This window comes from Macaca thibetana, chromosome 4 (assembly GCF_024542745.1).
Source record: "Macaca thibetana thibetana isolate TM-01 chromosome 4, ASM2454274v1, whole genome shotgun sequence".
Lineage (NCBI taxonomy): Eukaryota > Metazoa > Chordata > Mammalia > Primates > Cercopithecidae > Macaca > Macaca thibetana.
In genome coordinates this window covers 79,217,199-79,241,522 of record NC_065581.1, presented here as the reverse complement: position 1 = coordinate 79,241,522, position 24,324 = coordinate 79,217,199, and positions in this window count along the sequence as shown.

Sequence of the window (24,324 nt, the reverse complement as noted above, 5' to 3'; positions counted from 1 at the left end):
GGTGGCTCATGCCTATAATCCTAGCACTTTGGGAGGCTGAGGTGGGCAGGTCAGTTGAGGCCAGGAGTTTGAGACCAGCCTGGCCAACATGATGAAATCCAACTCTACTGAAAATACAAAAATTAGGCAGGTGTGGTGGGACGCACCTATAACCCCTGCTACTTGGGAGGCTGCAGTAGGAGAATCGCTTGAACCTAGGAGGTGGAGGTTGCAGTGAGTGGAGATCAAGCCACTGCACTCCAGCCTGGGTGACAGAGCAAGACTACATCTCAAAAAAAAAATTCTAATATTTTCTACTTGCAGTTTTTCTGTTCTCTAGTATTATGCTTTTTGACGAACACAAATTCTTATTTTAATATATTAACATTTATTAATTTTTTATAGTTAGTTGTTTTTTTCCTGATTAATAACTCTTTCCTTACTTTGTAGTCATGAAGATATTCTACCTACAGTATTGTGTAATAATTGGAAGTCAGTATCAACAATAAAGCTATATAAAGGAAAAAATGTTCAATTTAGTTATTCAAATGCAATGAAGCAAATGACTTACTAAGCAGTGAACATGAACAGATGAATCTTTAACTCCATAATCAATCATTTCAAGCAGTCATGTCAGTTTTTTAGGGTGAAGTAACAGTCTTGTTTTTTTGTTGTTGTTTTTGAGACAGGATCTCACTCTGTTGCCCAGGCTGGAATGCAGTGGTGAGATTTTGGCTCACTGCAACCTCTGCCTCCCGAGTTCAAGCGATTCTCGTGCCTCAGCCTCCAGAGTAGCTGGGACTATAGGTGCATGCCACCACGCTGGGCTAATTTTTGTATTTTTTGGTAGATACAGCGTTTCACCATGCTGGCCAGGCTAGTCTTGAACTTCTGACCTTTAGTGATTTGCCGACCTTGGCCTCTCAAAGTTCTGGGATTACAGGTGTGAGCCATTGTGCTCCACCTTTTTTCCCTTTCTTATCCATCTGATTTTAGTAGTATCAGATTACCCATCATGACAGGCTCTACACTTTCCTACATGCCACCAAAAAAGATACAGCTTCTTACCTAATTTTGGAGGACACTACTTGTATATTTGATAGTGAGTAATTTCGAGATTGGAATTAAGAGACAAATAGAAAATGTAGATTGTGGTTTATGACCTAAACTGTTTGCAGGCATACATACATATTGAGAAAATTGAGTAAGGTTTGAAAACAGAGCCTTATTCCTTTGTTTTCATCTGTTGACATTTTTGGTAAATATTGAAATTAGGGCAATTGTTTCTTTATGACTGTAAAATACTTTTAAACACCAGACTGAAAGATTCCCTATCAATCTCCCCTGGCCCAATAAAGCTAGTGATTTGCTATCTTTAAATAGCTAGCTTTAAATAACATTTAGCTTTAGATAGAATTCAGGTTTGCTAGATGTAAACCAGTCAGTGCAAGCATGTTTTGAGGCAGCTAAAGTTGATTCAGAATATTTTTGGAAAATAAAAGAGATACTGAATGTGTATTATCTGCCTACAAGGATGTGGGGAGAGGCGGTGGTGGTGGCATACAGTTTATTTGAGAAAGCATTTATTTGTGATTTAAGTGAGAACTCTCAGAAGCTAAGATTTGCTTTCTGAGTTCAGGGATTTTTGAGAATAGTTGGGTATAAATATCTGAGGATTCTTTACAGGAAGACTTTATTAAGATTTTTAAATGAAACAATTGAACTACGCTGGTTGACCAGCCCAAAAATCCTCGTTTACTTAGATGGCGCCGCTGATTCCCATGGGTTTAGGCCAGGTGGAATCAGGCATCTTGAGGAATCAATTCAGCCTCTCCAGGGCTTGGTACCTCCCACTTGGGATAGTCCACTGTTTCTCTGGATCATTGCTGTTGGGTTGTCCCATTTGCTGCGATAGTGGCCCAGAGATTTGGGAGGTTCAGGTTATGTTTGCCATGGAGAGATTCATCTGAATTTGTTTTTGTAAAAGAGACTTCTTATTTTCTGTAATCATTTGTTTCGAGAAGGCTAACATTGATTGACTCCCATACAGTTTGAGAAAGAAACAAGGAATCAGGGTGGACGCTGAGGGCTCTAAGTTTTCTTTGTTTTCAGACTTGACCTATCTGGAAGAGTAAACCCTTTCTGGAGAGCCCTTGGGGGCTTCTTCACAGTGCATTTTAGAGGTCCAAATCTGAGCTGCACAACTTTTATCTTACAGCCACCTTTCTAACCACTTCCTAACTCAGCATGTCTTCAGATACCTATAGAATTAAAGCGGATCATTGTTTTGTTTCCTTATTGTGATATGCAGATACTGATACACATTAGAATTTATATTTAAAAATTTTTGGATTGTGGAAGGACTTCAGCAGTGGGTCACTGAAGGAGACCAACCATAATATAACGTTTATTGGGGGGTTTCAGAAGTAAAATAATGAAATTAAGTGTATTGATACTTCAATGAATATTTTTTAGAAATCAGTGTTTTGTTGTTACTGGGGGGATGAATTTTAAATGAATCCCTGAAAAGCTTCAACCAGCACTTTCTTCCACCTCTCAAAGACCAGTAAAGGCCCCAAAGCAGCTTGGACCAGAGTGTTTGGGGAGTGGGAGTGAGGCAAACATATGTTTGTGAGGATCTTCCTACATCCTCCCCTAACCCCTCTTTGAAGGAATATGTACTCTTGGAATATATACTATTCCCTGGCATCACTTGGGAGGTTGCAATATTGATCTAATTTCAAATGTGACATTGAAGAAATGTTACAGAATTATCTGTCCACTTCTGCCTCCAATTCAAAAGCCATCTCTGGAGTGGCCATTGGTGGTGGAAGATTTAGTTTCTAGCTATCTAACACCTACAGCACTCATCCTGTTCCCAAGAACCCTAGACCACTGAGCTTGGTTCTGCCCTCTCATATGTGAACTCTCTTCCTCTAATTTAAGAACTCTCATGTGTGTTTTGCTGATGGCAAGGAGTCAAGAAATAGCACAGGAGTGGATGTATGGTGTCCGTGTATACAAACGTGCTTTTAATGACTTTAATGTTCATCTGTAAATTCATTAGCTTCTTGAAGGTTTAGTTTACTCTATATATTTCTTATACTACTTAGCTTGGTGCTTTGCATATTGAAGATAATGAATATTGTGGAATGGACCATGCTTGTATAAGTCATGTAGTAGCATTTACAGATGGAGTTAAATGCTTTGTTTCTGGAGTCAGATAGCTTAGGTAGATTCCTGGCTATGCCACTTGACAACTGTGTGACCTTGGGCAAGTCACTGAACCTCCTGTATCTGGATTTCCTTATTTAGAAAATCGGAAAAATAATACCACCCACCTCACAGACTGTGGTGAGCCTTAACTGAGTTAATACATGTAAAGTAGAACCACTGTTGACATGTGGTAACAACTTGGTAAGTGTTAGCTCTTGTTGAAATTATTATAATAGAACTTTAAAGTTTAGAGAGCTCTTCCTTACCATAGCTCATTTGATTCTCACAAGAAACTAGTAAAATGTGAAAGACATACATATTTAGTCTTGTCATTGCCCTGTCTCTACCATCACACACCATGTATCATTCTGGAGGGAATTAAAAAATATATGCACATTAAATTATATTGTTATGAAGGAGAATCACAAAGATATGAGAGCCTTGGCTTTTGAGATCATGCTGGGAGACCACATTGACGTAATCCTTCCATGGTCTTATGTTTCTGACCAGATGGAGTGAATTGCACAGGAGGTAGCCCAAGTCCATGGGGATGGATAGACATGGCTCCCAGTGGACATGGATTGGTGGGAAGACAGGCTGGAAGGTTGCTTTTCTCCCTGAGTTCAACCACTCTGAAGAATGATGAAAGCCAAGTTGGTCCTTATAAGGACCTGGGGAATGGGGCAGAGAAAAGGCCAATATCTCTATACAGAAGTTGATGTTCCTGAGCTTGTGTTACCAGGGTCTTTTCTAACTGTCTCTGCCATGTCCTCCCTTCTGTACCTGATACTTGATAATTGACACTTTGCATCTAGTAGATGTTCAGTAAAGAAAAGCTGAATAAATGAACAAATAATCTTTTCTTTTGATTATTTGATTGCCAACTAGTAGGTATATGAACACCAAAATAATAAAAAGATTTGAAATTAGGAGTCACTTTAGTTATATTAGCTATTCAATTAAAATTGGACTAATATTAGCTATCAGCATACTTAGCTTTTTAAAATACAAAATTTCACCCAATTTAATACCAAAAGAGGTACCTCTTTCAGTAATCCTAGTTCCCTTTACCGTACTTTACTTTTCTTTCTGTAGCACTTGCTACTTTCTATCACAAAATATAATTTACTTATTTATTATGTTCATTATTGATTGTCTGATTGTCAACCACTGAAACTCCCTCAAGGACTGAGAGCTTTGCCTGCCTTGCTCAGTAATTTATCTCAGATTCCTAGAACAGTTCTTGGCATATATTAGCTCAATAAGTATTTTTTAAAAATAAATTTAACAAACATTTAATGGCTCCCTTTTATGTGCAAGGCAACGTGAGTAGTGTTGCATATAGGGATAAACAATGAGTGAAAGAAAGACCATTTCATTGAATATGTATAAATGCATATATATTCACTGATACAAAGGACTGGTATATTTTTAATGTAAATATATATATATTAAGTAAAGTATTAAATATGTACTATATATAAGCTTAGTATACGTATGTACTACAGATAAACTTAAAGGACTGTGCCCAACAGGATCAGTTTGGACCTGATTGAAGAGTGTCTTTGCTTTCCTGAGTAACCCCTACCTCCCTGTAGACGACATTCTCTGGGGTGTGCAGGTCAACTCTGCAGGAACTCACCCAGCCTGCCATATGGCTCTCTCTCCTCCCTCTTCCTCATGCTCTAGAACACAGCTCACAAACTAGATGTCTAAGGGTTGCATCTGGCACCCATATGTGTCTTGTTGGGCTTGCTGGGGGATTGGAAATTCTTTAAGTCAATTTCCAACATTTAAAAATCTGGAGAATTATCATAAATATCCAAATTTCCTTCCATCTTCTCTTGCAAAGCCTCAGAGTATTTGTCAACATTGGGCTGGCCTTTCTATGTGGCCTGGGCAGGCTGGGGCTGAGCAGCATCTGGCCCATTAGGCCAGCAGAGGAGGCATCTGCCCTCCTTCTTACGGGCATTGCCACTGGTAACTTCACCCATTCACTTCCCTGCCCAGCCCCTGAACGGGCTGAGAATGCAGCCCCTGCTCCTTATTCATCTGCATCTCTGGTAGGAATTTGATACTGCTGTAAACTGCTAGGAAGAGGCCAGCAGATAATAATGTTCAATTCACACTGATTGGTAGCTACACAAGCTTTTTCTTTCTTTCCTTTTTTTTACATCTAGGATCCAGTCCATGAATAAGTAAATGGCTTCCTTCCAGTGGAGAGCTGACAGCTGAGATTGAAACAAGGTTTGTGATTCTTTCACTGCCCTTCAATACAATGTGCTTATTAGTGAAACAATCTCAAAAACAGTGTTTTGTTGTTTTTTTTTTCTGAGAAAAAAGTGACATTAGAGACTAATGGCTCAGCATGTCGCAAAACACCTTTCTGAGGATTTTTCTTCTGCCACTTGAACTTGTCCCAGCTTGTCTGTTAGGCAAATGTATCTTTTGCTTTTCGAATAATCCCCCCCACCATATATATCACTTTGGGCAAAATAGCACCATAGGCTTTCCCATTCTGTTATCACAAAGAGGGGTTATTATCTGTTATTTGAAGGCAGCAAGATGTACCCTGAAGACTTGTTCAGATCCAGATGAAAACATATCAAAGCCAACATCTAACCATTAGTGGATGAGAGGATATCACTTTTTTTGCCCTTTCTTCTCTGAGAGGAGAAAACATGATATTAGTACATCTCCTTTGGTTCTTTATTCCTTTCTTTTCCTTCCTGCTGACAAGGATTAGAAGGCTATAATGTGAGGGCAAATTTGTGTCAGGTGGTACCGAGCCATTTACAGGAAAGTGTGAGTGTAATCTGAAGTTTTCATTGCTTTGAAACAACATTGCTAAGTCATTAATTAAAATGTTATCACTGATTGCCCTACCACAGTTTAACCCAGTGCTCAGTAAAGGGTAGAAGTTTTAAGTGAAAGAGAAAAACAAATGGCCCAAAACATTAGACAGCAAATAAAGAAATTTGGGGAAGCCATCCTAGGGTTTGTTCCTGATGAAAGTGACCCAGTTGGGGTCAAAGATGCCTGCTGATTTCAGCACCCAGGGGGAGTCTGACGTGGTGGGTGGGTTGTTGCAGTTGAAGTCTCCAGGAAATGCTCATGGGCAGGTGCACACAGCAGCCAAGGGGTCAGGGCATAGAGTTTAGTGGCCCAGAAAGAAGACTGTGTGTTGGGTATCAGCCAAGGAGCTTGAGAGAAACAGGGTACCAGGCCTCGAATGGAGAGCAAAAGTACAAATCAGGAAAGTGAGGCAGCTGCCCAGTCCTATGGGTTGCACAAACTCAAAATGGGCGGAAGGCTGTAGCTCCAGATACTCACAGGAGCCCAAGATTCATCTTGGCCCTCACAAAATCACAGTAGCAAGATCAGTTCCAGACTCTACCAGCTGGTGGGAGCTCTATCTATTGTTATATTATCAGTCCTGACTGCAGAGGGGTCAGGATAAGGCTGAGGCAGGACCAAGAAGCCAGGACCATATAGGCATCAACACTGGCAAGGACACCTGAAAACACACACACACACACACACACACACACACACACACACACACACTCCTCTGGAAGTATATACTCTAAAATATTAGCAGTGGTTATGATTTGGTGGTAGAATTTTGAATGGGTTCTTTACTGCCTTTCTAAAATTTTTATGTCCATGTCCCCTTAATTATTTTTACCATGAAAATAAAATGACTATAAGAACTTCTGTAATAAAAAAACAGGTTATTAAATTATGCAACAATATATGACTCACTCTAATTGAATTTATACTTGGAGCAGGTTTAAAGGTGGTTAACATGAAGGAAAAAACAAAGAATGGTGAAGGTTCTTTTCCCCACAAATAGGTCTTATTACAATCTAATCATGATTCTACAATCACCCTCCAACCCTCTTTCTGTCCTTGAAGGTGGAGTGGGAATAGTAAAGGTAAAAGAAGAGAGAGCATACAAAATATTTTTTGAGGATTTCTCTGGAGTGGCCTTGTGGGGAATAAACTGAAAGCTGCCAAAATAAGAATTAGTGTTTGTATTTGAATTAGTAGCAAAATCGTATCAGTTAATGTTTTAGTCTTTGCTTCCAAGGAAATATATACTGCTATTCTCTTTATTCATATGTTCTTATTACTTAATTTATAGAATTGAATCTCCTGGTAACATCTTAGCAATATGATATCTAGCTCTCAGCAAATACCAGCCTATACTTATTCACTGATTTCTAATCTGAAGGAAGTAGAGAGGTACAAAGCTATATTTGCTGGGATCTCTGGCCTGTCTCCTTCTATTCTTACTCTTCTTGTTTGAATTGTACTGTTCAATTATAGAAATGGCAATAACTGCTCATAATTGTGCCTTAATATGCAATTAATGTTTTTGAATGATATCAATACAGCCCAGTACCTTGGTATAAGCTCATTTTCAAGGTTGCCTATTACAATGTATTTGTGTTATTCAGTTTATGTATCTAGGCTAGAGACTGGGTGATGGATGGATCACAGTTTTTTCAAAGGGTGAGAAATCTGTCTTGTACTCTTCACTAAGTATAAATCTAGGTGAATCGTTCAGTCTCTTGACATTGACATTCTAATCTGTAAAATGGGGTTGGATTTAGTAATCTCTATAACCTGCCTTCTACAATAAAAATATTGGCTTTCACTTCCCGCTTTGAAATAATCTGGGGTTGGAAATGGGATGTCTTCATGAGTGGGGTAGTTCAACTTGTACGTGGTGATGAGAGGAAGTATCAGAACCAAAAAAAGGTTTGACTAGAAAAGAGTCATTAGATTTCAGCCGAAGATAATTCTCTTACTACTGTCACTACAGAGGCGCTGCTGCCAGATCTCTTTCCTTGCCTTCTCCAAAAGGGAATGCTGATGAGAAAAGCGGAAGCAGAGAGGGGCTGCCTCAGAGATGGGATTCCATCCAAAGCATGGACATCCCTTCCAACCTCAGACCTACAGTTGATTAGTTTCTAGTCCTAGTATTTGTCCTTTCTCCTCTTTTCCAGACCTTGGGGACTGACTTATCCATATCATGGATTTGACAAAAGTCTAATAACAATTTTGGCCATCTCTCAGGAAAATGGGAGGGAAACTCTTACTTTTAATTGTTAGAACTCAGATGTTACACCTGTTGGGTGAAGCTCATGTCTTCTGAACACCTCCTATTCTGCCACCACCACACAGTTCCTGGGGATGTGGCAGCTGACTTCAAGGGTCACCCAGAAGGGAGAATTAGAGGCTCATGCTTGCTGCTGTGCTGGCATCCACACCCATAATCTCTGGTCAGTTTCTCTTTCTGGACCTGTTTAATTACTCTAGAACTAAAGGCCTGCTCCCAAAAAGGCAGAATCTTGAATCATCTAGTTTATTGACCATCCCTCATATGTGATAAAATTGCTCCCCCAATCATAGCTGAGTGAGAAGGAAGTGATAAAATCAGTAATTGACTGGACTTCAGGTGTCAGTAAAAGTCTGGGGTTGGATCCTGACACTGAAATTTTGATAGATAATACAGATTTAATAAATTTAGGGTGGAGTGTGACCATTTGTCTTATTAAAAAGTTAGAGAATGTCAGGAAAAAAATAAGAAAGAAGAAAAAAAAAAATAGGAGGTGAGTTCCCATAACAGGTTATCATGACCTTATGAACTATTCTGGGCCTCAGTTTTATCCCTTGATACCCTTTGGTCAATTGTTATCCTCTGGGGAGAGTCAAATCTTTGGCTAAGGGCTGGAGGGTTTGTAATTCTCCTTAAAATTCTACCTTTGAGGTGGTTTTTTGTTTGTTTGTTTGTTTGAAGAACACTGTACCATAGATTTCTGGATGCTACTTTAATGATCTCCATGGAAACAGGTCAGATGATCATGACTGCAAAAAGTAACAGAGACACAGATTAGTGGTTTGTAGATGAAGAGGAGATCTAGATCAAACCAAGTCCTCCCTTCAGGGGACCAGGTGATTATAACATTGATGATAGTGCTGGTATGATTCTGTCAAATGAAAGAATGATTCAAAATCATTTTTAGGTAAACTTGTTGGGGAGGGGAGAATAAGAGGTTCCTGACTTAGTCGCCTCAGGCCCACTGATATGGTTTGTCTGTGTCCCCACCCAAATCTCATCTTGAATTGTAGCTCCCATAATTCTCTTATGTTGTGAGAGGGACCGGATAGGAGATAATTGAATCATGGGGGCAGTTTCCCCCATCCTGTTCTCGTGGTAGTGAATAAGTCTCACAAGATCTGATGGTTTTATGAGGGGAAACACCTTTTGCTAGGTTCTCATTCTCTTCTCTTGTCTGCTGCCATGTAAGCCATGCCTTTCACCTTCCGACATGACTGTGAGGATTCCCCAGTCATGTGGAACTGTGAGTCCGTTATACTTCTTTCCTTTGCAAATTGCACAGTTTTGGATATGCCATTATCAGCAGTGTGAAAACGGATTAATACACCCACAGACCTCGTGCCCCACTCAGGCCAGTGCCCATTTATAGCAGAAAGCCTTTCCTAGATACTTGTTTTATTATCCCTGATGCCATATCCTCCTACAGTTGATACAGGTCTTCTCATCCTATAACACCATGCTCTCTTGTGCCTCTGCATCTTTGCCAATGTTATTCCCTCTGTCTAGATATTCTTTCACCCCCTATTTAGTCTTTCTAGAAAGCTCTTACTTACTTTTCAAGGCTCAGCTCCAAGTTTTATCTGCTTAGTCTTTCCTGACCTTCTTTTAACATCTGTGTTCCACATCAGCAGGTTAAGGTTCTAACATATTGATAATGACTGGTATCCTCTCAGGTTAACACATTTGCCATTTTTTAGTCTAAACTAGGGTAAAGGTTGAAGGCAGATTCAGTAATAGTTCCTTTTCATAGGAAGCCTGCAATCTAATTGTGGAAATAAAAACTGACAAACTTAAAATTACTTTATTCTGCACTAATTACAATATTATATGTTGTAAATTTATAAGAGCTACAGAAATTCTAGAAAGGACTGTTATAATCTGAGAAGAAATATTCTGAATGCCATTAAACCAGTGACATTGGACAACTTAGATAAAATAGAAACATTTCTTCAAAATGCAATGTGTCAAACTAACATGAGAAGAAATGGAAAATATAAATAGTTCTATAAAATAAATTGAATTTATTACCAGAAATCTCACAAAGAATCTATACAACCAGATAGTTTCACTGGCAAAATCTATTAACAACTTAAGAAATAAATATTGCCAACTTTACACAAATTCTTTCGGAAAGTAGAGTTGAAGGGAATACTTTCTATATTATTCTATGAGGCCAACGTTACCCTGATAATATAGCCAGACAAAACGATAGCACACAAAGAAAACTATAGTCAAATATCTTCTCTGCACACAGGCACAGAAATCCTTCACAAAATGATAGAAAATAGGATCCAGCAGTATGTTTGTTCTTTTGTGTGTATGTGTGTGTGTGTGTGTGTGTGTGTCTGTGTGTGTGTCTGTGTGTATGACTATATCATGATTAGGTATTTCTTTTTTTTTTTTTTTTTTTTTTTTTGAGACCGAGTCTCACTCTGTCGCCCAGGCTGGAGTGCAGTGGCTGGATCTCAGCTCACTGCAAGCTCTGCCTCCCGGGTTCACACCATTCTCCTGCCTCAGCGTCCCGAGTAACTGGGACTACAGGCACCCGCCACCACGCCCGGCTAATTTTTTTGTATTTTTAGTAGAGAGGGGGTTTCACCGTTTTAGCCAGGACGGTCTCGATCTCCTGACCTCGTGATCTGCCCGCCTCAGTCTCCCAAAGTGCTGGGATTACAGGCGTGAGCCACCGCGCCCGGCCTAGGTATTTGTTTTCAAGGAATAAAAGAGTTTGTTTAAAATTTTAAAGTCAATCGACATAGTTCACCATATTAAAAAAAGGAGAAAAATCATATATTGATTTCAATAGGTGCAGACAAAATATTTCACAATATTCAACATCCATTTATGATTAAAAGCTTTCAGGAAATTAAAAATAGAAATTTTCTCAATCTCATAAAGAGGACTCACTAAAAATCAACAGCTTATATTTAGTTGTGAAATTGAATGCTTTCCTTTTAAGACTGGAAACAAGAGTGTTTGTTCTTACCATTCCATTTGTATTTGAGGCACTAGTCAGTGCAAAAAGATGAGAAAAAGTACAAAGATCAGATAGGGAGAAGTTTTTGTTCTTCTATTTATATTCACAGGAGAAATCATTGCTTGCTTAGAAAATCCTAAAGAATCTACAGAAGAACCACTGGAACTGAGAAGTGAATTTAGGAAGGACTCAGTATACAAGATCAATATTAAAAAATTATTTCTATATGTTAGTCACAAACAATTAAAAAACAAGACAAGAAAACATATTTATCCATAAAGCACTCAAAACATAACATTCTCAAGAATAATTTAAACAAAATATATATAAGACCTCAACATGGAAAACTACATTGTTGAAAGAAATTAAAGAATAATTAATAAGAGATATAGAACATTTATGGATTGAAAATTCACTATTATTGAGATATTCTCCACAAATTTAAATATAGATTGAATCAAATTTCAACCAAAATGTTGGTTCTACATTTTAAAAATGTAGACATTAAAAACAACTGATTCCAAATTTATATGGAAAATAAGAGACTCTAGAATAGCCAAAACAATCTTATAAAAGAACAATGTTAGAGGCTTCACTGTACCTAATTTCAAGAGACAGTCAGCTCATATCTGTGGGTTCTGCATCTGTAGGTTCAACCAACCACAGAAAACATTTGAAAAAAAAACAATAAAAAAAAATACCACAATAAAAAATAATGCAAATTTAAAAACAACACAGTATATCAACTATTTACATAGCATTTACATTGTATTAAGTATTATAAGTAATCTAGAGATGATTTAAAGTATATGAGAAGTATATGAGAGGATATGTGTAGGTTATATGCAAACACTATGTTATTTTGTGTAAAAGACTTGAGCATCTGCAGATTTTGGTATCTACAGGGGGTCCTGGAATTCATCTCCTACAGATCAAGGAATGACTACAATATTAGGCTGTATTGCTTAAGACATCTTGAAATTGGTATAAAGACAGACAGAGAGCTAGAACAGAATAGAGAGTGCAAAAGTAGACTTATATATACATGGTAAACTGATTTTTTCCAAAGGCATCAAAGCTACTTAAAGGGAAAAGGAAAGTCTTTTCAACAAATGGTACTAGACTGTTTAATTTTATGAAAAAAAGGGTATTAACACTACCTCAGGCATACTCAAAAATCAACTTGAGATAAATTATAGATCTAAATAAAAATAAAATTTAAAAGTTTCTAAAACACATAAGAGAATATCTTTGCAAATTTGGGGTAAAGATTTCTTAAATAGTATTTAAAAAGCACTAATTATAAAAGAAATTAAAAATCAACTTCATAAATAGTAACTTTTGATTATCTAAAGATGCCATTAAAAAATAAAAAGGCAGGGTGGGCACAGTGGCTCACGCCTGTAATCCCAGCATTTTGGGAGGCTGAGGCTGGCAGATCACTTGAGGCCAGGAGTTTGAGCCCAGCCTGGCCAACACAGTGAAACCCTGGATCTACTAAAAATACAAAAATTAGCTGGGCATGGTGGCACGTGTCTGTAATCCCAGCTACTTGGGAGACTGAGGTGGAAGGATTACCTGAGCCCAGAAGTCGGAGGTTGCAGTGAGCCGAGATTGTGTCACTGCACACCAGCCTGGGTGACAGACAGACTCTGTCTCAAAAAATAGAAATAAAGATAATAAAAAGACAATCCATAGATTCGGAAAGTATATTTTCAATACATATATTTGAAATCTGTAAATATAAAAACTCCTACAAATCAATAACAAAAAGTCAACCCATTCAAAAATGAACAAAACTGTAACAAACATTTCATCAAAAAAGATAAATAACCATTATGAAGAAGGATAGGTGCTCAACATTGTCTTGGGGGAAGTGAATTTTACCCACAAAAAGATACCATAGAAAATATTCCACACCAACTAGAATAATTGAAATTGAAAAGACTGACTGCACTAAATGTTGGCCATGGTATGAAACATTATGGACTATCATACATTCCTGATAAGAGTATAAAATGGTACAACCACTTCAGAAAACTGCTATTTTTAAAATAAATTAAACATATACCTATGCTATGACCCAGCAATACCAATCTTCGATATTTAACCAGCAGAAATGAAAACATAGGTTCACAAAATATTGGAAACAAATGCCCAAAAATAGGTAGTTGGTTAAATAAATATGGTACTGATGAGCTACCCCAAAACATGTCACCTTGGCATTTGAGCAACAGCAGAAGTAGGAAGGTCATTTTTCCTTCCCCCTCTTCTCCCCAAAGCAGGTTATAAATCCTAAGATGGTTATGTTCTGACTTCCCACCCTTCTCTTCTGAAGCTGGTCATAAGACCCTCACTTGAGAGGTGCCCTTTTTATACCTGGAGAAAAGGGACACAGAAAGGAATCTTAACAAACAGGCCTTTCTAAGTTCCCCCCAGTTTATTATCATTAGATCATACCCCCTTTGCCCTGTCATACTTCTCCATGGCTGTCTACTTTTCCATCAAACATAAGTGTAAAAATACAAAAGTTTACCTATTTCTTTGAGTCTTCATTTCCTTTTGAAGTTTCCTGTATTGTGTAAACACATTAAATACATGGGCATGCTTTTCTCTTGTTAATCTGCCTTTTGTTATGGGGCCTCAACCGTGAACCTACTAATGGATGAGGAAAGAATCTTTCCTTCCCTGCAGTACATATACATAACTGAATACTATGCAGCTTTAAAAACAAAAAGCAAAGTTCTCTATCATATGGCATAGCATGATCCTTCCAAAATGTTCCATTTTTTAAAAAGTGCAAAATATATGTAGTGTGCTACTTTTGGTTAAAAAAAAAAGAATTAAAACATGTATTTACTTTTCCAAAAAGGGGCCCAGGAAATATAAATCAGAAATTAATGAAATTGCTGAACAGCAAGAGGTTCGGTATAAGGGAATGGAGCAGAAGGGTTACTGGAGGGAGAGAAACTTCTGAGTGAACTACTTGCTTAGAAGCAGTAATGCTTCTGCTTTGCAGATGAACGAACCTAGAGCACAGGTGTTGGTTTACTAAATATCATTCCTTACTAAAAAGAACTTAGCCTATTTGGAGAAATGGCTCAGTCCATGGCTGGTGCAGGGAGTATACAAGCTGAATCCAGAACATCTTGTGATACTTGAAAATAAGGAAGTGCTCAGAATAAAAGGATGGGGTCATGTCCAAAGGACAGAGGAGTGGGGACAATGTAAGCATCAGAAAATTGTAACTCATTAAATAAAGTAAGAATCCATGAGTCTACACTGCTAACAAATAGATAAGTAAAATAAGGAAGAAGATAAAACTCTTTGTGAGAGTAGAATGCCATCTAGTAAAGTAAAAGAATAGTAGTACATTCGTCCCCAAATTGCATTGGTGTTCAAAGATTATAATTGGCTTGATATGAGTCCGCAGTTTCTCCTGGGACCAGGCACACCCTCAGATCCCCTCTCAGCCCGTCTTCTGCTCCAAGCACAAAACATGGACAGGGATTTTACACTCTCCAACTCAGCCCATGCTCATTCTTAATTAGGCCAAATGAGCATCTTGGACTACTTTGGTAGTCAAAGTTGATTATACCTTGGAATCACCTGGAGAGTTGTGGGCCTAACAGTGCCTGGGCCTCACCCTCAGAGATCCTGATTTAATTGGTTTGGAGTGGGTGCAGGTGCCAGTATTTTAAGAAACCTTTCCAGGTGATTCTTTTGTATAGCCAGGTAGAAGACTACAGACATAAAAAAGAGTAGAGATTCTGAATTTAAAGAAAAGCTGAAGGATTTATTAATATTCTAGATCTTGCCTTGCTACATAAAATATTAAAATCCTTATCCTATTTGGGTGCTTAGTCCTAACCAGCTTCCGATTTGACCACACCTGCTTCCGAAAGGAAGCTGGAGGTTGAACTTCACACTAATGAGTCACACATGATTTTGTTTTAGGGCGAACTAAATCCTTTTAGGATGAATGCTCCTTTAAGATGATATTCCCTCCCAGCCCTTTCAGTGAGGTCAGTAACTGGGATTTCCACAAAGCAACCCCCTAGTCATCGGTTATCCTTGCGTTTATTGGCAATGGCAGGACCACTTTAAAATAACAGGTGTATGAGTGAGGGTTGGAAGGGGGAAGGAGCACCAGAGACAGAAGTGATTAGGTGACATTGTCACCCTGCCATTTGTCTGCATGTCAGCTTGGCTTTTATATTCTTATTTCCAGGTCAAAATGTTCTCTTTACTCTTTTACCTAGAGCACTGAGGCCAAAAAAAATCAGAGGGTTTTTTAATGGAACAGCTTTGATGATGTAATTTTTAAAATTCGTTGGTCAATGAGAACTCACTTCAGCTAGTAGGGAATCGTATTTGGCTGGGACAAACACAGACAAGCACTAGATTATGTTGCAAGTAATGAAAAAACAATTTTATGGATTTTGAAACCTAGTGTCTCTTCAGCCCACACACAGTCACAGCTCTAATGTTAATCTTTGTGAACTGTCACCAAGACACTTGCTACAAACTGCCATCAAGGTTGATTTGGTTGCTAGTGGAAAAAAGGGAGATAATGTAATTGGCAAAAAGTGAGACTGTTTTTGCATCTGTCTTGTCAATAGCTGAAGTCTTGTTTACTACCAGTTGCTATCAGTTAACTTCTTTCTAAATTCTGATCTTCATCATATGTCTTCAGTCTTCAGAACTGTTGGAGAAAGGTCTATGTGAGTGAGTAGAGGTGGAAGGGATTGCCATCTCAAATTGCTTCGGTCGATTTAGAATCTAAAATAGGTCCATTGTTTAGAAAGAGCCAAAGTGTGGAGGATCTACCTTGTATTCTGAAGGTGACTTTTTCAGTCTGCAGACGATCTTGTTCGCTTCTATACCTATTTCCAATTTGCATACATTCAATTTCTTCTCCCTATCTGGGGAAAGCGTCTGGTTCTGCTTCTTCACTTTCTATTTTTCCTAGTTTTTCTATTTTTCAAGTTTTCCCATACTGATTTGGGCTTCATGGCTTCTGTAGTCTCCTAAAGCTCTTGAAGAATGCACTCTAACATTTAGAACAAATTCTGGTTTTAGTGCTTGTTATGACTTCATATGCATCTCTCATCTTTCTAACACAACTTTAAGAGAACTTTAACCTACTTTAGGATAGAAATATCTTATACTTCTGAATGTTTCTCAGCATCTAGCACAGCATCGAGTATATTCTAGGTAAAGACTTTAGTTAACGACCAATTAATGTTGGGCTACAGAGATTTGGTATAATAAATTTAGCATAGTGCTTCCTCTTGGGACCCTGGTTAATACAAAACGATATATCATAATAATATCATAATATAGGTAGGTGTATAAAGGGATGTACTCATTTTTAAAAAGCTACGACCTTTTCTTTTGTGGAGCTAAATATCTTTTTGTTAAAGTGGAGAATCACTTCTTAATTTATCATTTATGGAGCATCTATAATTTTTGAGGTTTTTTATTTAATACGAAAGTTCTCCATAGAACTAAGGAAACATGAAAAAATAGCAAAACCATGGAGAAGGATAACATTTTACAGATGGTGTTATTTTTTCTGAACATAGGTCTAGATGTGTCTGGATTTGGTGGTGCAGTTTATATGTTGTTCAGTTCTCAGTTTCCTTCCCACACTTCAACCCCAACTCAGGACTCTTCTCTGCCCTCTTCGGCTTCTCCACCCCGGAATAAGTTGTGATTCACACTCTGAGTGAATTGTGTGGATATTGGGCACTGCAGCCCCCTTTGGTCTGAATGAGTCATTACAGTTTCCGTTCTCAGAGAATTAAAGTCCTATGTGGTCTAGTGACTCTCTGTTCCATGACCTTATATGACATTGCTCTGCATGACTCTTAAAAAGATTGAAGTCTTCCTCTGGAATTTCTTTCCTGAGTCTTTCCCAATTCATTTGAAACAATTCTGGTCTGTAATGCTGAGTAACCATGTCTGTTTAAGTATAACCTTTGAAATAGGAGATAAAGAAGAATGGGTACTGCATATAATTAAGCAAGTCATGAAGACTGAGGGTTGCAAATTGTACCAGGGGTCATAAGTATTAGATGACTACCACAACTTGCTTGCAAAACAGCTAGAATCAGTATAATATCTCTGATCTGCAGCCGAATCAGACATTGAGGTGAGTCCAAGCAGAACCATGTGCCAATATTAATGTTGTACATAACTTCTTGGTAGTTACATATAGGGCTGCTGATTTAGCATTATTTGTCCTTTGCAGAAATCTTCTTACTAATCCATATAATTGATGAAGATGAAAAAATAAACCATGACAGACAGAGTAGATATTCTGCCATGACAACTGAGACTGACAGAGCAAACAGCCAATAAGACTCATGCTTACCTTCAAATAGGGGAGATGGAAAGGGTAAGGGAGAGAGTTAGACATTGGGTCTACCACCCCGAACATTTGCAATAGAATCCTGTGATATTTCCAAACACTGAAATGACATGAGACAGGGACACTGTGGTAGTATTTGCTAGTGAGGGGTACCTAACATGTGTTCTGTCTCCCTGCCTCCTTCAGAAAGCAGTCTAAAGTCCCATAAGAGGGCAAATTCCTGGGGACAAGGCAACCCATTCCCATCTTTGAACTGCTGTAGCTATTGGCAATATTTTCTTTATATTTGGCATTATATTTATCATATTCAAGCTTTTCTTTTGCATGTCTGCTTGGAACTTTTGCCCAGTTCAAGAAATGTTGAGGATATTTTGCTCTGTATTTTATGTAACTGCATCTAAATTTAGCCAGTACAGTCTCAGAAGTAATGGGAAAATGAATTGTTGGGTAAGATTTGACAACTTGAGAACATAGAGGGATTACGTGTTTTATTAATGATCATAAATAATGTATTTAACTATGTAACAAAATTCACTTGTTTATTTCCCACTTCAATTTACAGATTTTTTTTTTACACGTTTATATTACAGGGAACAAAAGTAAATGATAAAGTGTTAATAGAAAACCAGGACCAAGGGGAAGAAAATACAACTATGCTCCTCATATAAAATGACACAATTGCTGGGTGATATGGTTTGGCTGTGTCCCCACCCAAATCTCATCCCATAATTCCTATATGTTGTGGGTGGGACCCAGTGTGAGATAATTGAATCATGGGGACAGTTTCCCTCATACTGTTATGGTAGTGAATAAGTCTCACGAGATGTGATGGTTTTGTAAGGGGTTTCCTTTTTTGATTGGCTCCCTGATTCTCTCTCACCTGCTGCCATGTAAGATATGCCTTTTGCCTTCCACCATGATTGTGAGGCCTCCCCAGCCACATGGCACTGTAAGTCCATTAAACCTCTTTTTCTTTATAAATTACCCAGTCCCAGGTATGTCTTTACCAGCGGTGTGAGGACAGGCTAATACCCTGGGGTAGGGCTTCAAGTTTCACTCTTGGATAAAAAGGTGAACATAACCAAGGAGAGAGCAAAACAATCCTTGAGCAGAAGCAAGCTTCATTTTGCACTGACATGAAGAGATTTACTCCAGGACCACTATACAGTGAATGATGATTCATGTCATAAATGATGTCCTCAACAGGTTTTACAGTAAACAAGAAAATATCTTTTATGGTTTTTCAAAGCAATATTTGGTAAAAGCTAGCACATTAATGTTAGCACTTGGTAAAGTCAGTTCTGAAAGGAGCTAGACTTCACCAAGTGCTTCACTATGTAATCTTTTAGAGGCATTGCTGGACTCAAAGACAGCATTCATAGACTCTCAAATTACTTTAACTTTTAAAAAACATTTTGAAATAATGCATATATACATATGGACAGATAAATTACAAGATACTGAAATGTATAAAATTAGAAGTAAAGAGCTCTTCCTTACTACTTCCTCTTAAGTTAGTCCTGTTCCCCAGAAGTAGTCCCATTGTCCTTTACTTCTTCTGGAATTGACATTATAATTTTAAGTTCCCGATTTATGAACTTTAGACCATATGCATTAACCCAGTGATTTGTAAGATGAGGGATTAAAATAAATTTAAACAATTCTATTTTTCTTTCTTGATTTCCTAAATGTGTTGGTTATATTATTATTTTCAGCTTTTTCTGATAGTTGAAGGACTGTGTTTTGATTTATAGATTCACAGCATTTATTAACTCTCCACAAAAATGAAAGTTTTAGTGTACTTACACTTCTCACTTCCCTTGACCTGATTTTACTTATTGTAGTGTTTTTACATTGCCAAGATTTATATTTCTATTATATTGTTTCTCCTTCCTTCCTTCTTTCCTCTCTGTTTCTCTCCTTCTTTTTCTCCCCCAACCATTCTTCTATATAATTCCTACAACATCTTTCTTAAACCCTTTTTGGACATAGGTTAGATCACCTGGACTGTTTTCTATGTTTTAAAACTTATCTTCATATTTCCCATTTCTTTAAATTTTCTCTGTTTGGGGAGATTGCCTTTATTTCTCTTTCTGCTCACTAACTTCAGATTTATAGACTTTATTATGCAGCTTTTTCACTGCCTTTATGCAAATATATTTTTATTTTTATTTTTGAGACAGAGTCTTGCTTCGTTGCCTAGGCTGGAGTGTAGCAGTGTGATCTCATTGCCCTCCGCCTCCCAGATTCAAGCAATTCTCCTGTCTCAGGCTCCCAGGTAGTTAGGATTACAGGCCAGCACCACCATGTCTGGCTAATTTTTGTATTTATTTATTTATTTTTTTCAGTAGAGATGGAATTTTACCATGTTGGCCAGGCTGGTCTTGAACTCCTGACCTCAGGTGACCCGCCTGCCTTGGCCAACCAAAGTGCTGGGATTACAGGTGTGAATCACCATGCCTGGCCTCAAATATATTTTTCACTACATAAATATCTTGTTTTCTGATTGCCTTCTTTTTCATACCAGTTATAAAAATGATATTCCTCAAATGTCTCTGAGGATACTAATTGAGATTTTAAAAAACCTCTTCTGTCCTGTTGTTTACTCCATAGCTAGTTATTTTATCTTAGACACTCTCTTTCATGATGTTAATTGTTCTTACTTTTTCTGGCAATCCTTTGTGGTCCACTCATTTTTGGTATAGGTAGCTGGCAAGCATTTCCTTTGAAATTCAGTTAATTAAGGCTTTTAATAGTACAATTATTGATTTTGTCTGGTTATAAATAAATGCAGACCTATTGCATAACATATACAAAATGCAGAAAACAGAAAAAGTTAAACATGCATCACCTAGAGATAACCACTGTTAACACTTTTGGGCATTTTCCGGCACACACACATGCACGCAAACACATACATACACAGGGTCCATCTCTCACTATTTCAAGATAAGTAGCATATACTGGAAAAGAGAAGGTCTCTGCTGACATGAAGATTATGGTTTGGTAATATAAAAGATAGAACTAAAATAATCACATAGATTAAGCATCATTACAAATTGCTGCAAGTGCCGTGAAGAAAAAGACATAGTTCCATGATTTCATATACAAGTAAGAAAAGAACATAGAGCTGAATTGGGGTGATAGGAGCCTTCTCCAGGGAATTGAGATTATGTCCTGAGTAAGACTTAACTAGATGAAGAGAGGGAGATCATTTCAGGCAAAAGAAACATATAAAAAGCCCTGTAGCAGAAAAACAAACAAACAAACAAACCTCAAAGTAAGAGAGAGAAGCTAGAGTGCTACGGTGTGAGAATGAAGAAAAGAAGCGGGTACAGGAGCCTGGGAAGGTAGTTAGAAATGAGACTGTGTGGGGTCAGCAGATTGTGTTTAGGATTTTTGTCTTTATCTTAAAAGCAATGACAGGACTTTAAGCAGACGGATTGGTAAACTTAGATTTGAGTTTTGAAAAGGTCACTCTGACTGCGATGAGGATAGCCATCAGAGGAGTAGAGTGAGTGTTAGGACACAAGCTAGGAGATTATTACAGTCACCCAGATGAGAAGTGATTGCTTAAATGGCGCAGCGACATGGGAAGTAGGGAAAAATAGAGTGAAATGCCCAAGAGGTGCTGAGATTTCCAACTACCACAACTAGATGGATGGAGTTGCTACGTACCACCATGGAATGCTATCAGGAGACCAGCTTTGTGAGAGCTTTGAGTTCTCTCTTGAACATGGATGGATTTTCAGAAGTTTTGAGACAGTCAGGTAAAGATGTCAAGCTGACAGTTGCTTATTTATGTTTAAATATTAAAAAGGGATCTGAGTTAGATGGTTGATTTACATTGGAGAACCATAGGCCTAGTGATGAACTAAAGCTATGGCATGGAGGAGATCTTAACGTATGGAGCGTTCTCTGAAAAGATGGCACTGGTTTATAATGCATCAATAGCATAAGCATACCTGTTTTTCCACACTCGTGACAATAGAGTTGGTCCTTGAACAATCCAGAGATTAGGGGTGCTGACCGACATGCAGTTGAAAATCCACCTATAACTTTTTGACTCCCCCAAAACTTTACTAATATTGTTGACCAGAAGCCTTACTGATAACATAGTCAATTAACACAAATTTTGTATATTATATGTATTATATACTATATTCTTTTTTTTTTTTTTTTTTTTTTGAGATGGAGTCTCGCTCTGTCACCCAGTCTGGAGTGCAGTGGCGTGATCTTGGCTCACTGCAAGCTCCAACTCCCGGGTTCATGCCATTCTCCTGCCTCAGCCCCCCGAGTAGCTGGGACTACAGGCGCCCGCCACCACACCCAGCTACTTTTTTTTTGTATTTTTAGTAGAGACGGGGTTTCACCGTGTTAGCCAGGATGGTCTCAATCTCCTGACCTCGTGATCCACCCACCTCGGCCTCCCAAAGTGCTGGGATTACAGGCATGAGCCACCGTGCCTGACCCATATATACTATATTCTTTAAGGTAAGCCAGAGTAAAGAAAATGTTATTAAGAAAATCAAGTTAAAATATAGTAACAATTCATTAAGAAGTGGATCATCATAAAGGCCTTCATCCTCATCATCTTCATGGTGAGTAGGCTGAGGAAGAGAAGAGGTTGGTCCTGCTATTTTAGGGGTGGCAGAGGCAGAAGAAAATTCACTTATAAGTGGACCTGCACAGTTTAAACCCATGTTGTTCAAGGGTCAAATGTACTTTGTATTGTTAAATTTTTGAATCTTTTCCAAATTGACAGATTAAAAAATGATAGATCCCTGTTACTTTGGCCTAAATTTCTAAGGGAAATTGAGCATCTCTTTTTATGTTTCTTAGCCATTAATGTTTCTTTTTCCTGTGACTCTCCATGTAATAAGAAAGTACATTTTTCTGTAGAGAAAGGCCATAGATTCGTCAGTTCTCAAACTGACTCTCAGATGGTTCAGAACCACCAATTTTGAGTTGCTCTAAACACTCAGATGGTTCAGAACCACTGATTTTGAGTTGCTCTAAACAAAGGAAGTTTAATCTTCCACATTTCAGCCCTTCAAACATTTACTGGCTGCCAGTCTGGCATCCTTCAGCTGCCTGTTCCACAGGTACTGGGATGTAGGGTATTGCAGACTAAGAAAGGGAGGAAATTTCCACAGGAAATTTTTTCACTTCCTCCCTTTCTTAGTTCACTAAACCTTGAGATTTCTGTCTTCTCAAGTTGAGCCTCTAAGTGTGGCAGTGATTTCACTGCCTTGACTTTGGGATCACTAGTGCAGACTGGGACGGATCTAGCATATTCCACATTCTCCCTTTCTCCTTTTTTATGTATAGAGTCTTCCTGCTTCTAACACTTTCTTCTCACAAAACAAGGAAAAGCTTGTTTACGCTGTGACAGACACTCATTCCCTTCAGTCTGTTAATTTCTAGATATTTGGTTTGCCGAATATTTCTTTCTAATCACAGGAAACAGCAGCAGCCTATGTGTCAGGTGGGGAGTGGGGAAATGAGGTGCCCATTCTTACAATCAGCAGCATTCAGGGCTGGCTCTTTTTGTCAATGAGCTGTGCTTTAGGCCATGGAAAGGTTTCCTGAGGCTGTCACTAGGGGGAGTGTGAGACAAATTTTTCACTTAGAAAATGGTTTGGAATGGCGGGGCATAGAAAACACTGAAAACTTAGACAGGAATTTCTATGCTGGGTCATAAAAAGCACCGGAAACTTAGGCAGTGGGGCTATGTCCTGCTAAGGGCTATGCTTCCAGCAGGTCCAGACCCACACTCAGTCCTGTATACTGTATAGTCCTATATACTGAGTATGGGTCTGGACCTGCTGGAAGCACTGCCCTTGGTGGAGGATTCACCAGCAGCCAAAGACTCAAGACAGGGCAGTCTGAAGAGGTCAAGGAGGAACAGGGAGGACTGACATTCTCTGCCCCTCTAGGGACAGTGAGGGCTGTAAGGCTTGTAGAATTCTTGCATCCAGTATCCGGGTAGTTGTATACCACTTGGATCTTGCCTTGATTCAGGCATGCACTGTCTTCTATAGCATATCTTTTTGGATTTGCCATATGGTAACAAATGAAGGAGATACCCCAAAGCATGAACTCAGGCAGCATGATATGAAGGGGTTAAAAAACATTTCGTGAGTCCTACTTGTTACAAACCACGACTCTAAAGCCAATGGAGGGCAGATAAAAAGGAAAGAAAAAAGGAAAGCTATAATCCTTGGACTTGCAGTTTTAAACCTTGTTTGGAAGTTCGTAGTATTTCCATTTCCTCCCTTTCTTTATTTCAGTATTGCCTTCTTCATCCTATATTGTTCACATTTGTTTCTCTCTGTGTCTGTATTTATAAATAATTTTGTGTCTGTTTCTCAGTCGAAAAGAGACTTTTCTCAGTCTGATATTGTTCCTTCAGCTCACCCTAAGCCCTGCCCAATTGCTCTCCCTTTCCACAACCAGACTTCCTGAAAGTGGTCTCATGGCCATCACTTCCTAATCAGTCCGGTCCTCAACCCACTCTGCCTTGGCTCTGCTTACATCACTCCTAGAAACACTTTGGGCAAAGATTGCAAAAGATGGCGTCCACCAGAAAGGATCCCTGCACCCCTATCTCCTAGCCACTCAGTTTCTCTCCACACAGACAAT